The sequence below is a fragment of the Panthera onca genome, chromosome B3, assembly GCF_046562875.1.
Source record: "Panthera onca isolate mPanOnc1 chromosome B3, mPanOnc1 haplotype 2, whole genome shotgun sequence".
Lineage (NCBI taxonomy): Eukaryota > Metazoa > Chordata > Mammalia > Carnivora > Felidae > Panthera > Panthera onca.
In genome coordinates, this window is record NC_138344.1 from 111509213 (window position 1) to 111522067 (window position 12855).

Below are 12855 nucleotides of genomic sequence, written 5' to 3' on the forward strand. Positions count from 1 at the left end.
TTGTGCATTTACTCGGGCTCTTTGTGCCATTGGATTGCCATTCTGTCCCCACAACGTGCATCCCAAGCCCGCGTCTGGAGGGCATCTACTGTGTCTGTACTGCATCAGTTCAATTATCACCCATCCTAGACGCAATTAATTCCCTCTTTATTTTCCCCACTGTGCCCCATAGATAATTCCATCCCAGTGTTTATAACCTCGATGCACCTATTATTTTGAATATCTGCCTCACTCAATGAGGTTGAAAGCTTCTTAAGGGCAGGACCTTACCCTGATAGTATGTAATAACTATAGTGTTATTGTCATGAATATGGACGTGACCATTTCTTGAGCACCTAGTATGTGGCAGAGCCAGTGCTCTTTGTAACAACATGCTGCCTTTTTCTTTTTGTCATTTTTATTGCCAATGCCTAGCAAAGTATAGCACATTGGGAGGCACTCAGTAAACATTTTTAAACAAATGAATGGGCATCTATTTTTTGAGAAAAAGCAACAGGAAGTTTGAGTTTGTCTTGTTATTTCTCTTCTCTGGCACATATGAGGCCTATAAGCTGCTATCCTACTTCTAACCCCCAAAAGTAAGTTTGCAGGAATAAATAAATAAAGCAAATGTAACTAAACTTTAATATACATTTATATGCTTGTTTTTATATGAAAATTTCTAGGTCAATAACAGATGACTAGGGAATTACTTTTAACAGTATTTCAATGAGAGGGAGGAAATACAAATGTGAATATGAACTTTTAATCAAGTATAATCTATTATATAAATGTACCAACCTCGTAATTATTTCTTCATTTTTTGTGTGTGATTTGATCCCTGAAGTTTTGGGCACCGTTGCAAGTTCTTCATGGTGCAATTCTTAATAATAATAAGTCTGAGGGGCACCTGGGTGGCTCAGTCAGTTAAACGTCTGACTTTGGCTCAGGTCATGATCTCACAGTCTGTGAGTTCAAGCCCCATGTCAAGCTCTGTGCTGATGGCTCAGAGCCTGGAGGCTTCTTCAGATTCTGTGTCTCCCCCTCTCTCTGCCCATCTCCTGCTCATGCTCTGTCTCTCAATAATAAATAAACATTAAAAAAACTTTTTAAAATAATTTTAAGTCTGATTTATGGGCATATGAAGCTTTATTTTACTATTTTCTCTATTTTTGAGTCTGTTTGAAAGTTATTGTTATAAAAAGATGGAAACTTTTTTTTTCTTTTTTTACATTTATTCATTTTTGAGAGACAGAGAGAGACTGAGCACGAGTGGAGGAGGAGCAGAGAGAGAGGGGGACACAGAATCCGAAGTAGGCTCCAGGCTCTAAGCTGTCAGCACAGAGCCCGGCCCGGGGCTTGAACTTACAAACCGTGAGATCATGACCTGAGCCGAAGTCAGACACTTAACCAACTGAGCCAACCAGGCACCCCTGGAAGCTTTTGTGAATGCAGCATTGTTTTAGGATCTCTCCTTAGTAGATTCAACAGTAAGTTCATAGTGGTTCCCTTTTCCTCCACTAAGCCCTCCCTTTTCCTAATAAGCAAGCAGACCACTCTCAGAGAGGTCGCTTTGGTGAGTGAGTGCTAGATCAACTGTGACACATTATGTATTTTATCTGGTGAAATCACTCCAACATGTGCAATGAATTCGCTTGATCTGATTTGCCTGGGTGATGTATGCAGCAGTGATTCAGGCCTAAACAGTCACCTGGAGAGGCAATCCTTCTTCAGGGGACAGCCCAGGGAATATGAGATGTGGTCAGTGACAAGCATGATGACAGCCAGATTTATCTGTCAGTTGGGGGCATGGTTAGTGATGTTCCTCAGCTTCAGGACAGGCTCCAGACCAAGCAGCAAGGCTGCTCAAAGTCTTCAGCCTGGAGCAAATAAGGATTTTCCTTAGTCTCTGAAAAACCTCAGCCAGACCTCTGAGTCTGGGAGAGTTACAGCTTAAAGCCCAGCAAGGCATTAACCAAGCTGTCATGGGAAGAGTAGATGTGCAAATAAATTTGATAAAGCCTCAAACTTTCCAAATTCTCAAGGGAGCAAAATTGGGTTCAGATTATTTTGTTAAGCTTTTAATGAGAGGCAGAAAACTAACATGGAAATAAAAATAAGTTTTAGAGTCAGATATAGATTCTGATACCAGAAAAGCCACCACTGGTTTGTAACCGTAAGACTGTTGAAGCAGCCCGAGTTTCCACTGTCTTAGGTAAAAGATAGTGATAATATCACAGAAATAATATATGTAAAGAACCAGCATGATGCCTGGAACATAGTTAGTTCTTAACAACTGATAGATGTATTGTCCTGGAAGATTTTTGACTGCAAGATTCCTAGAGGCACACAAGAGAGAAAATAAGTGTTGGTTTTATAGATTAGAAAGAACACACCGAGGAGAGCAAGAAAATCATAAATTATGTGAAGCCAGGTGAAGAAGAGATCAGAGAAATTACTGGGCAGCCAACAGGAAGAGGAAAATAGGGACAGCTAAGTTGTTTTTTTTTTTTATGTAGATCTCAGTTTTTCAGGACTTGCTTCTGGTTTTACACGACATTAAATTATTAAAATTGAGCCAAAGTCTCCTGAACATTCAAAATCATGCTGTGTTGGTTTGGAAGCTTTTAGCACTGACACATGCCATTCCCACAGAGACGCACAAGCACTGGGACAGTGTTGGCCTGAATGGACCACAATGCCCACTGTTCATAAAAAGAAGCAGAAAGACAGTAGCTTAAGGGCTGCTAAACCAAGCCATTCAGTTACACTCCCTCCATTTCCCCCATCTCCATAAAAACTTTATAATTCATTAATTTTGTGGGATTTCAGGATCCCAAGTCTGTAATTCTTGGTTAGTGCTGTCCCATATGCTCTCGTAGAGAAGATGAGCAGAGCAAACATGGTTCCCAGCTACACATCAGTGGGGACCCTGGGCTCAAACCTAGAGATGCAGCTTCAACTTGGATGTTTAACATCTGCCTGATTTATGGTCCCTTGATTTACGAAGAGAGCTGGTAAAAGCTGTCAGGGAGCATTTTGATGCCACTTGTGTTCATTTTCAGCAATAAATTTTAATGGTGTTGCAAGAGCAAATGTATCAGACAGCCAGAGTCTATTATGGTATAAGGCCAGCAGCATCCTGGGAAAATCACAATATATATGGGATGCAAAATCTACCTTTAAGTATCATTTGGGGCATATTTTTAAAGACACAAAAATTAGGAATATAGGCATTCAGGTTCCCACAGCCATACTAATAGAGCCACATGATTGTCTAACCATCAGGTTGGGTATGGCATCGAGTAGGGCAGACATGTGTCATAATTAGACCCAAAAGTCATTCAGCCATCTGCAGTGTGGAATTGTCAACCCTAATGGTCTGATTATACTTTGTGTTTGTACTATGACATTTTACATGGCTTGTGCATTTTCTCCTAACTTGTTAAATAGTGTTATAGTAATTTACATCTCTCCCTTTCTCTCTTTGCCCTGGGTCTTTCCTAGTTCAGGAAACTTCACTTATTTTCACCCCAAAGCTTCACACCATTCTTCCTCGCATCAGTCACTCCCCCAGCCAATCTCTCCTATAACTTATGGCCATCAATCCTTCTAAAGCTCCATTCTACTCATATCATATTCATTCTCTTCATATCATTTCTTTGGTGCTCAAAAACCACCAATGGACTTTCACATCTTTTAAAACACAGTCGTGACACATTTCACAACTAATGGGCTATATGGATCTGGTCTTCAGAGGGACCTTCCCCAGCTCCCCAACTGTAGTTGTTTTTTTGTCTCCCTCATTTGACATTAAAGTCTCTGACAGCAGAGATAGCGCCGGAGTATAATAGGTTCTCATTAAATATTTGCTGAATTCCTAAATGAATGAATCTGCTCACACATAGTGTCTGACAATATGAACTACTAAAAGTTCTCCTGGAAAATAATCTGCAAATATCAACCTTCATTAAAATATTAATAATTTTTGACCTTGAAATAATATTTGTGAGAATATGTTCTAAGGCAACCATTCAATGGGAAAATGATGTCTACAAGCAATATGAGGTATTGCTCATAATAATGAAATGTCAGAATGAATTTAAAGCAATACAAGGATAGTTAAGTAAATTAAGGTAAATCCATTCAAATGAATATTAATATTATAAAGTCAATAAAAATTACTATGAAAACTAGTCAGTGACATGAACCATTTTTATTTTCTGTGTCTTCTTTGAAAAATATTGAAAATTAAAACTGTATCTAGTTTCAGCCACTTACCTAACATGGATGGTAAAAAAAAAATACTTAGAAGTAAAAATGGTAGTACTATAGAAAAAAATTTCTTTCTTTGGATTTCAGTTAGTGTTACAGTGCAAGTAAAAAGATCGTCTTCCTGCCTAACAAAGGAGCACTTTAATGCCTCCCTAGATCCTATGGAATAAAATCCAGATCCAGCCTAGCATTCCACACATTGAACAGTGTATTATTTTATTTTATTTTATTTTATTTTATTTTATTTTATTTATTTTGAATAGTCTCTTTTTAAATCTATATTTATAGGCTTATTTCTTTTTCATTTTTGCTGGTGAGCTATAATATATACAAAAAGCACAGAAATCAAAATGGGGTAGCTCAATGATCCTCCACGAAGTGAGGTTCCATGTGACCGCCGCCTCCAGTAAGACGAGAACATTCAGAATTCCCTCCTAATCCCTATCCTTAGCACCTCACAAGGGAAACTACCCTCTTGACTTTTATTATAACCATTCCTGTGCTTGCTTCCGCAGCACATACATTGTAACCATTCCTTTTGTTTCTTTATAGTTTTATCACATGAACATTATCCCTGAGTATCATATTACAATTTGCTTTGAACTAATTTAAATAGTATCATATATTTAAAATTGTTGGCTTCTTTTCATTCAATATTATATTGCTTATGCATTTTGCTATGTATGGCTATATTTTGTTCATTTGATTGACTGTCTGGCATTACATCACATGACTACACAGCATTCATTTATCCATTCTCTTGTTGATGGATATTAGGGTTCTTTTCGATTTGAGATGATCATAAATAATGATAAATAATGTAATACCTGCACACATTTCTTGGAACTCAGGTGTATATATTGCTGTTGATATATACATAGGAGTGGAACTGCTGGATCTTAATGTATGTGTATTTATAATGTAAGTACATAATGTTCAATTTCCTAAAGTATTTGTGCCAATTTCCATTCCCACCTGCAATGTATAGGAATTTGGATTGTTCCATATCCTTCCCAAAACTTAATATTATCAGTCTTAGGTTTTAGCCTATTCTAATTAGTATGAAGTGTTATCTCATTGTGGTTTAATTTTGCATTTCCCATGATTAATTAAATTTTTTATATGTTCATTGCTTATTCAAATATTCTCTTTTATAAAATACCTGTTCAGATCACTTGCCCATTTTTCCATTGGGTTTGTCTGTTATTTTCTTATGGTTTTATAGAAGTTACTTGTATATTCTAGATGTAAGTTCCTTATTACATGTGTTGCAAATATCTTCACCACTGTGTTGTTTGCCTTTTAATGCTCTTAATTATATCTATTGAAGAACAGAGATTTTTAATTCCAGTAAAGTCCAATTTGTCACTTCTCCTTTATGATTATATGTTTACTGTCCTGTTTGGAGAGCCTTTTCCCATCCAGAGGTCCTATTTTATAGAAGTTTCATTTTTGGCTACTGATGTTTAGATCTACAGTCTACAACGAGGAAATAATTTGGAGGTAGGTTTTGTGATGGAGCTGTTTCTTTTCTTTTGCCTCATTCTGCTCTTCCCCACCATTTCGTATAGCCTGTCTTTCATTCTACATACTGTGCTCTCACCTTCTTCCCCAACTCTACCTGCCTTTTCTATCACTAGCTGTCTAGGCTCTACCCACCCACCAAGATCTAGCTGATATGCAATCCCAACCCCAGTGCCGAGTGCCCAGAATTATTTCTATGCTCACTATCTCTCCCACCACATACTCCCAAAGCATGTTTTCAGAATCTTTTATTTATCTTTTAACATACCTGTACACTGAAGACATGTAAAAATGATGTATCATCGCTTCTCGGCCTTTTGGCTAAGATCAAGTGTAAAAATGATGTATCATCAGTAAATCTAATCAAATTTTGTAAACAGTAAGTTCCCTAAGAAAAGTATCTATTTCATTTTTGAATCATCCATGAGTAATAAAGACTTGATATTTCCTACCAACCAGGAGCAAGGAGCCTCAAACAGATTCAAATTAATCAGGGGAAATAAAGGAATGTGATACTTCTTTCATCAGAGCTGTGGGTTAAGAGGCACACCCCCTCAGTGGTCTTATTTTGCCCTTAGAATGTTTTAAGGGCCCACCAAAAACCAAAAGTTCTTCAACTGCAAGATTCAGTGTGGTTAAGGGGATGCCTAGAATGGCAGAGCTTGTAGAAGGTGTCCAAATACCTGCTAACTGATAACTGATAAAATGCTAGAAGGTATTTTAAGAAACAAAGAACCAGTCAATTTTTTGAGATAGCAAATCTGGATTATTGAGGAGGCGTTTCTTTACATTTATTCGACAAGTATTTATTTACCATGTTCTAGGCGCATGTGTAGCTGCTATGTATATAGCAGAAAATAAAACAGACCAAGTCCCAGCCATCTTATAGCTGGCAACCTAGTGAAGAGAAACAGATACCAAACTAATGAAATATAGGCATTGATATGTGCTATGATGCAAAGAAAGCAGGGAGAGGAACTAGAGGGGAAGGCAGAATAGGGGTTACTGTTTCAACCGGGGAGCCAGAGATTTAGATGACATGGCCAAATGGCTAAAGTGAAGAGCAGGCATAGCAGGCAGGATTTCCATCCCCATGGTCTCCATCCCTACTGTCATTCTCATGAGTATGTTACTGTCTTGTGTTACATGGCAAAGGGACTAATTAAGAGTACTAATTAATTGACCTTAGAACACTGAGATTATCCAGGAATATGGGGGTCAATCCAATGTCATGACCTGAGTCCTTGAAAGCAAAAAGCAAGAGTAGAAAGGAAGTCAGTGTGATTCAAAGCGGGTGGATACAGCACACACTGTCACTGGCTTGAAGAGGGAGGGGTCACGTGAGAACGACTGTGGGATGGACTGTCGGCTGCCTCTGGAAGCGGAGAGGCAGAGGGATGGAGACCTCAGTCCTGCAGCCACAAGCAGCCAAATTCTGGCACCAACCCAAATAAGCATGGAAGTGGATTCTTTCCCTGAACCTCCAGAAAAGAGCCCAGCAGCTGATACCTTGACTTCAACTTTGGGAGATCCCAAGCAGAACACCCAGCCCCATCATGCCAGACTTCTGGCCAGAGAAATGAGAGATAATGAGTGGGGGGTTATTTTAAGATGCTAAATTTGTGGTGATCTGTTACTCCTGCAGCAATAGCGAATGATTACAATGGGTCATCTACTCTCAGGGAACCACAAGGTACTGGCCCTGAGCTGGGAACACACTTGGCATGTGCTAAGAACAGCTCAGCCAGTGTGGCTGGAGCAGGGTGATGCAGAGTGGTGCGAGATGAGGTCAAAGATACAGTGAGAGCTGGACCACGAGGGACCTGATGGCTTTTACATTTTTACAGGAAGCTATTGGAGAGGTTTGGGCAGGAGAATGATGTAGTAAGATTTACAGTTTAAAAGGATTTTAAAAGGATAACTCTTGCTGTCATGTAGTAATTCACTACAGGAAGGAAAGTATAGATGTAGGAACCATCAGGAATCTATTGTCATAGTAGATGAGAGATCATTATGTCTGGGAGGTGAGATGAAGTTAAATACCAAATATATTTGAAGATACAGCCACCATGATTAGCTGGTGGGGTGGAGGTGGAGTAAGAGAGGGTGAGATGTGGGGATGCGAGGAGGTAGTTGGATGCATAGGTCCAGAGACACGTACAAGGAACTGACAGCAGATAGAGGTGATTTAAAGCCAGGAGACTGGAGATTTCTTAGAGAGCGAACATAATTAGAAAAGGGGACTTCTCTTGAGTCAGGCCATCTTTAGAAATCTGGAAGAGGCCTGGCAAGCAACAGAGGTGTGAGGAAAATCAGAAGGGTGGTGTCCCAGGAGCAGGAGGATGTGAGAAGCGAGGGGTGACTGGTGTCACGCACTGCCAGGAGGAGAGGAGAGAAGGACAGGACTGAACCAGTGGATTTGCACAGTAAGGTTGCTGGTGACCTTAATCAGGCTGGTTTTGTAGAGTAGTGAGGATAAAAGACCATTTGGGGCCATCTCAAGGGGAAATGGAAGAAATGGAGAGAGTGAGTACAGACACCTTTTTTTTTTTTAAACCTTTTACTGCAGAGAGGAACAGAGAAATGAGGCTTTAGCAGGAGAGAAATACAGGGTCAAGAGAGGATAACTTTTCTCTAAGCTGGGAGTTATTATAGCATGTGTTTGATGTTGATGGGAATGACCTGGTGGAGAACAGGGATTCCTGCAGGAGTAAAATGCCAGAATAGGGATCCAGGCCCTGGGAAAGGAGACAGCAAGGATGAGTTCAGAGGTCAGCAGGTTGGAACATACACTGGGGGGATGTGGGTGTGTCCTATGGAAATAACAGTAACCACCAGGAACACACACATGGCATTCGACACTTTACAGAGAAGTGCCCCTTCATCGCCTCACGGAGATAGTTTTATTTCACGCACAAAGACAATTGTATCTCAAAGAAGGTAAGTAACTTGTGTCTGGTCACCCATTGGTAGGGTCAGAGTCAGATGGCAGGTTTTTGGGACCAGCTTCAGAGAGAGAACCAATCATGGAAGTTTTGGTCAGTTGATTTTCTCAGTCCATGGGGGTGATTCCTGCTTAGGACAACTGGAGATTACCTGAAGTAAGTCAGGCCTGCATGGCAGGTAGAGCTGTGAAAAATCAAGGTGAAAGATATCTTGTTGTCTTGTGAACTGAAGAGGTAAGACAACATATATTAGCCAGGCTAGAGGTATGTAGAAAAGACAGATAAAACGAGGAAGAAAAAGCTAGAAAATTCTAATAAGGACAAGATTTTATACCTGAACATTATCTATTTGTATAGGGTTTGTTTCCAGAGATCTCACCACTCTAACAAAGTCTCTGGTGCTTGGGCTCCAAATGTTACCTCGATCATGTTGCAATGGTTCCAAGGCCCCCACCCATGCTGAAACTTGGCTACCATCGCCATTTTATATGGGATGCTTACATATGCCCACAGAACAGTCTGTCAGCTTTGGAATTCCTGCTTCTGCCTTGCTCTTTTCAGGCTCCAGTCCCTACTTGTGCATAGCCACAACAATGCTGTGTCCCTCCCCATGGCTTCTACCGCTTGTGTCCACCGCAGGATGCCCTAGTTGGGCCAGGGACTGGCTTCTCTTCCTGGCCTTGGGTAGGTGATTGGTGTAGGGTCCTGTGCAGAATCAGGGAGAACATCTTACTGCCCAACCTGGGCCACATTCCTTGTGGTGGTGTGGGGCCCAGAGCTTCGGTGTTTCATAACCTTCTGTGAGTCCCTGGCTTCACCCCTAACTCTGTCTTCCACAGAGACAGTTTTTCCATTTTTGACCTCATTTTCCATTTTTGAGTCAAGCCCAGGTCAAAGGAATGAACAAGGAATGGATGCTACACCTTTTCACCACCTGTTCTTCTTTCCTTCTCATCACCAGCCCCCAACCCAAACCCCTCCTTTCTTACCATTTGAATCAAGGTTATCAACATCTGGGGAAGAAGTAGAGGCACTCTGCATGCCAACAACTCTGAACCCCACATCAGCCCCAATCTGCTTCCTCTGTCCTCTCCCTTGCTAACCAAGGGCTGACCGGCTGCAGGTGCCTCTTCAGAGTGAGAGAACAGGAGGGGAAGAAGGGAGAGCCTAGTGATTGGTGGAGAATATCTCACCATCCTCTTCAAGCCTCTTCTGTGAGGGGGCCAAAGATTTCCCTAGGTCTGTTTATGCAGAACCAGTGAACAAAGAAAAACAGGTTCCACTGGGCTCTCTGTACCTTACTAGGGAGCAGATTGCTGATACTGACTTCCTTTTAGGCTGTAGGGTGTAAGGGCAAGGATTATGTTTTGTTCAACCTGGCAGAGTGCTTCAGACAGACAGACAGACAGACAGACAGACAGAAACACTCAAGTAAACTGCACACAACTTGAGGGCAACAAATGTGCCTGATACTTTTGTTACTCCCACAGAGCCCCAGGAATATTAGTCTCCTATTAAAATCTCATCATATGGGGTGATGAGCCAAGGTGGCTCAGTTGGTTAAGTGTCCGATTCTTGACTTCAGCTCAGTCACAACCTCACAGTTTTGTGGGTTTGAGCCCTGCATCAGACTCTGCACACTGACAGCCCAGAGCCTGCTTGGGATTCTCTCTCTCCCTCTCTCTCTGCCCCTCCCCCACTCACACTCTGTCTCTCTTAAAATAAACTTTAATAAATAAACAAATAAATAAATAAAATAAATGCTCATCATATGCCTACTGACTACATTGAGAAGCAATTCAAGTATCAGGCCAAGAGTGCAGGCATGGGAAACAGAAGAGCTGGCTTCCGGTTCTGGCTCTGCTCTATGACCCTGAGCAAATCCCTCCACCTCCCTGACCCCCATTTTTCATCTTTCTGAATAAAGAACACCACTGGCATGTCACAGGACTCCGTGAGATGAAATAGTGCATGTGGAATTCCTGACTACACTAGACTTGAAGTACTGGACAAAGAGAAGGCATTCTTACACTGCTCTTCCCTCTCTCCTACCACAAGGCACACAAGCACATTGTAGAAAACCTTGAAATCGATGAGCCAGACCTTCCGCGTAGAGGGGACACGTCTACGGTTTCAAGGCTGTTAGCAAAACAACAAAGAAAAACACAGAAAGAGGAAGCCACTTCTATGCACTCTGGAAGACAGACAAGGGGCGCTTAGTAGAGAAGCTCAGGAACCCAGACAGAAAACTCATCCCCAAGTCCAGGGTCACTCGGTGACCCAGAGTCAGGGCTAACTGGGCAGCAAATGAGTGGCAACAAGAGACTTTAAGGAGACATTGGCAGTTTCTACTTTTCCTGCAACCAGATATGTTGGAAATAAAGCCTCATTTGGGGTCTCCCCCAAGTTAATGAGACTGAGCTCACAGTTCATTGACTTGCTTCACAGAATTTATTTTATGAGTCTCTCTAATCCACACTTTTCCTCTTCGCTTTGGGACTCAACCAAGGGAAACTTGAGAAATCCCACTGGCTTATTTATACTTACCATGAGGCCTCAGACGCAGCGTGCATTCAATCAACAGAATTATTATTCCATCCTAAGAGAGAAAACATTATTTTGGAGATGATTTTAATTCACATACGTATACACACACATGCCCACATATACACTCACGTGTGTGTGTGTGTGTGTGTGTGTGCATGTGTTTGTCTGTCTGTCTGTCTGTCTGCCTGTCTGAATGCTCAAGTTACAGTTGTAAATTTCCCCCAGGTACTGGGCTTCCTGTTAAACCTAGAATCCAGATGAATTTTACAGGGGAAGTCTCTCCCCAACTGAAGTCAAAATTTCTCCAACTGGCTCAGGAGAGAAAGAGAAAGATCTTGAACAACTGTTCTTTTTCAAGACTATGTCCCCAAGCAAAAACCAGACCTCAGAGGGAACACCTACATCCACACTCAGGGAAAGGGGTCCTAGGCCTGGGTTTTCAGCCACAGTGAAGATTCTGATGTCCCAAATGTCGTGTGGGAGGCGTGGATGATGGACATGTGCATTGATGACCAAGGTCGTCCCCTACCCTCTGCCCCACTTGGGACATAGAGCTTCAAGAACGGCTGACATTAAATTTCCTCCTGGCTCAGTGAAACAGGGACTTAGGGTCAAATTAGGTAAATCAGAGATTATAAAAGTAAGAATTGTGCACTCTGAGTTTATGGATAAGATCCATTATCAATTCTGATGGGAAAATGATTTATTACCTAAATGAACACAGTTGGTTTGCTAGATTCAATCTTTGCAAAACAGTGTCTATGGAGCAAAATCAAAGTGGTTTTTTAGAAAGGAGAGAGTCCTTGGCAGCAAAGACATTGGAAATTGAGTTTGTGCCATAATCTACGGGCACACAGCACTCTCTCCTCACTGGCCTTCCTTGCTGTTTCCTGGACACCCATGAGAGAACCTGCCTGGGCATACTGCTCTCAGGCTTTTGGGGGCAGAGCTGACTTGCTCTGCTTCAGATCAGCTTTTCATCATGTCAGCTACTTCATCACCTGCCCAGGAAAGCAATCTAAAAAGGGTGTGCCCAACTAGAAAGACAGGGTAAGCAGAGTGCATATTTAGTCAGGGTCTTTGGGCTGTGAAGAACAGAGGCCCATTCATGTTAGTTTGCATTTTGGGAATCATAAGGACATGCACGAGAGCAGAGGGGTGCCATGAAATCTAGAAACATCTGCATACCAGGCCTCGAGCAAATACAGGAACCTACTTCAGACATTCTCAGCCAAGGAATTTTATCAATCCCTACTGTGAACTCCACCGCTAACATTCACAAAGGTCCCTTCTAACTCTGCTTCTGTGTCCCCAGGAGCCACGTCAGCCTCTGCTCTAGCAACTCCCCTCTACCTCCTAACTTGTATGCTCATGGTCAGTACGTCCTCCTGGACTCTTCTATATCATACCTGTGTCCTGCCTTCTCTCAAGGCGCTGGTCTATCTCTGCTTCTCCTACAAACTAACCAATTCTGTCCCTAATTCCAGTCCGGATTTCTAAGGAAGACTCATGATATCCCTGTTTGGCAGAGCTTCCATGTCATGTGATGTCAGAGGCCACCAGCAGCCAGGCTATGGATTTCCTA

The 12855-nt window shown here is 41.7% G+C and overlaps 1 long non-coding RNA gene and 1 pseudogene across 1 annotated transcript in view; one reads left to right on the forward strand and one right to left on the reverse strand.

Annotated features, from left to right (window-relative positions):
• Positions 1-6079: 6079 nt before the first annotated feature.
• Positions 6080-6221, forward strand: LOC132670682 (U2 spliceosomal RNA; annotated as a pseudogene).
• Positions 6222-11270: 5049 nt separating this feature from the next.
• Positions 11271-12855, reverse strand: part of LOC132668496 (uncharacterized) — an 82843-nt gene continuing 81258 nt past the window's right edge. The window contains exon 4 of the long non-coding RNA XR_013555887.1: positions 11271-11322. This is a non-coding gene — a long non-coding RNA (uncharacterized LOC132668496). The remainder of the gene's footprint in view (positions 11323-12855) is intronic.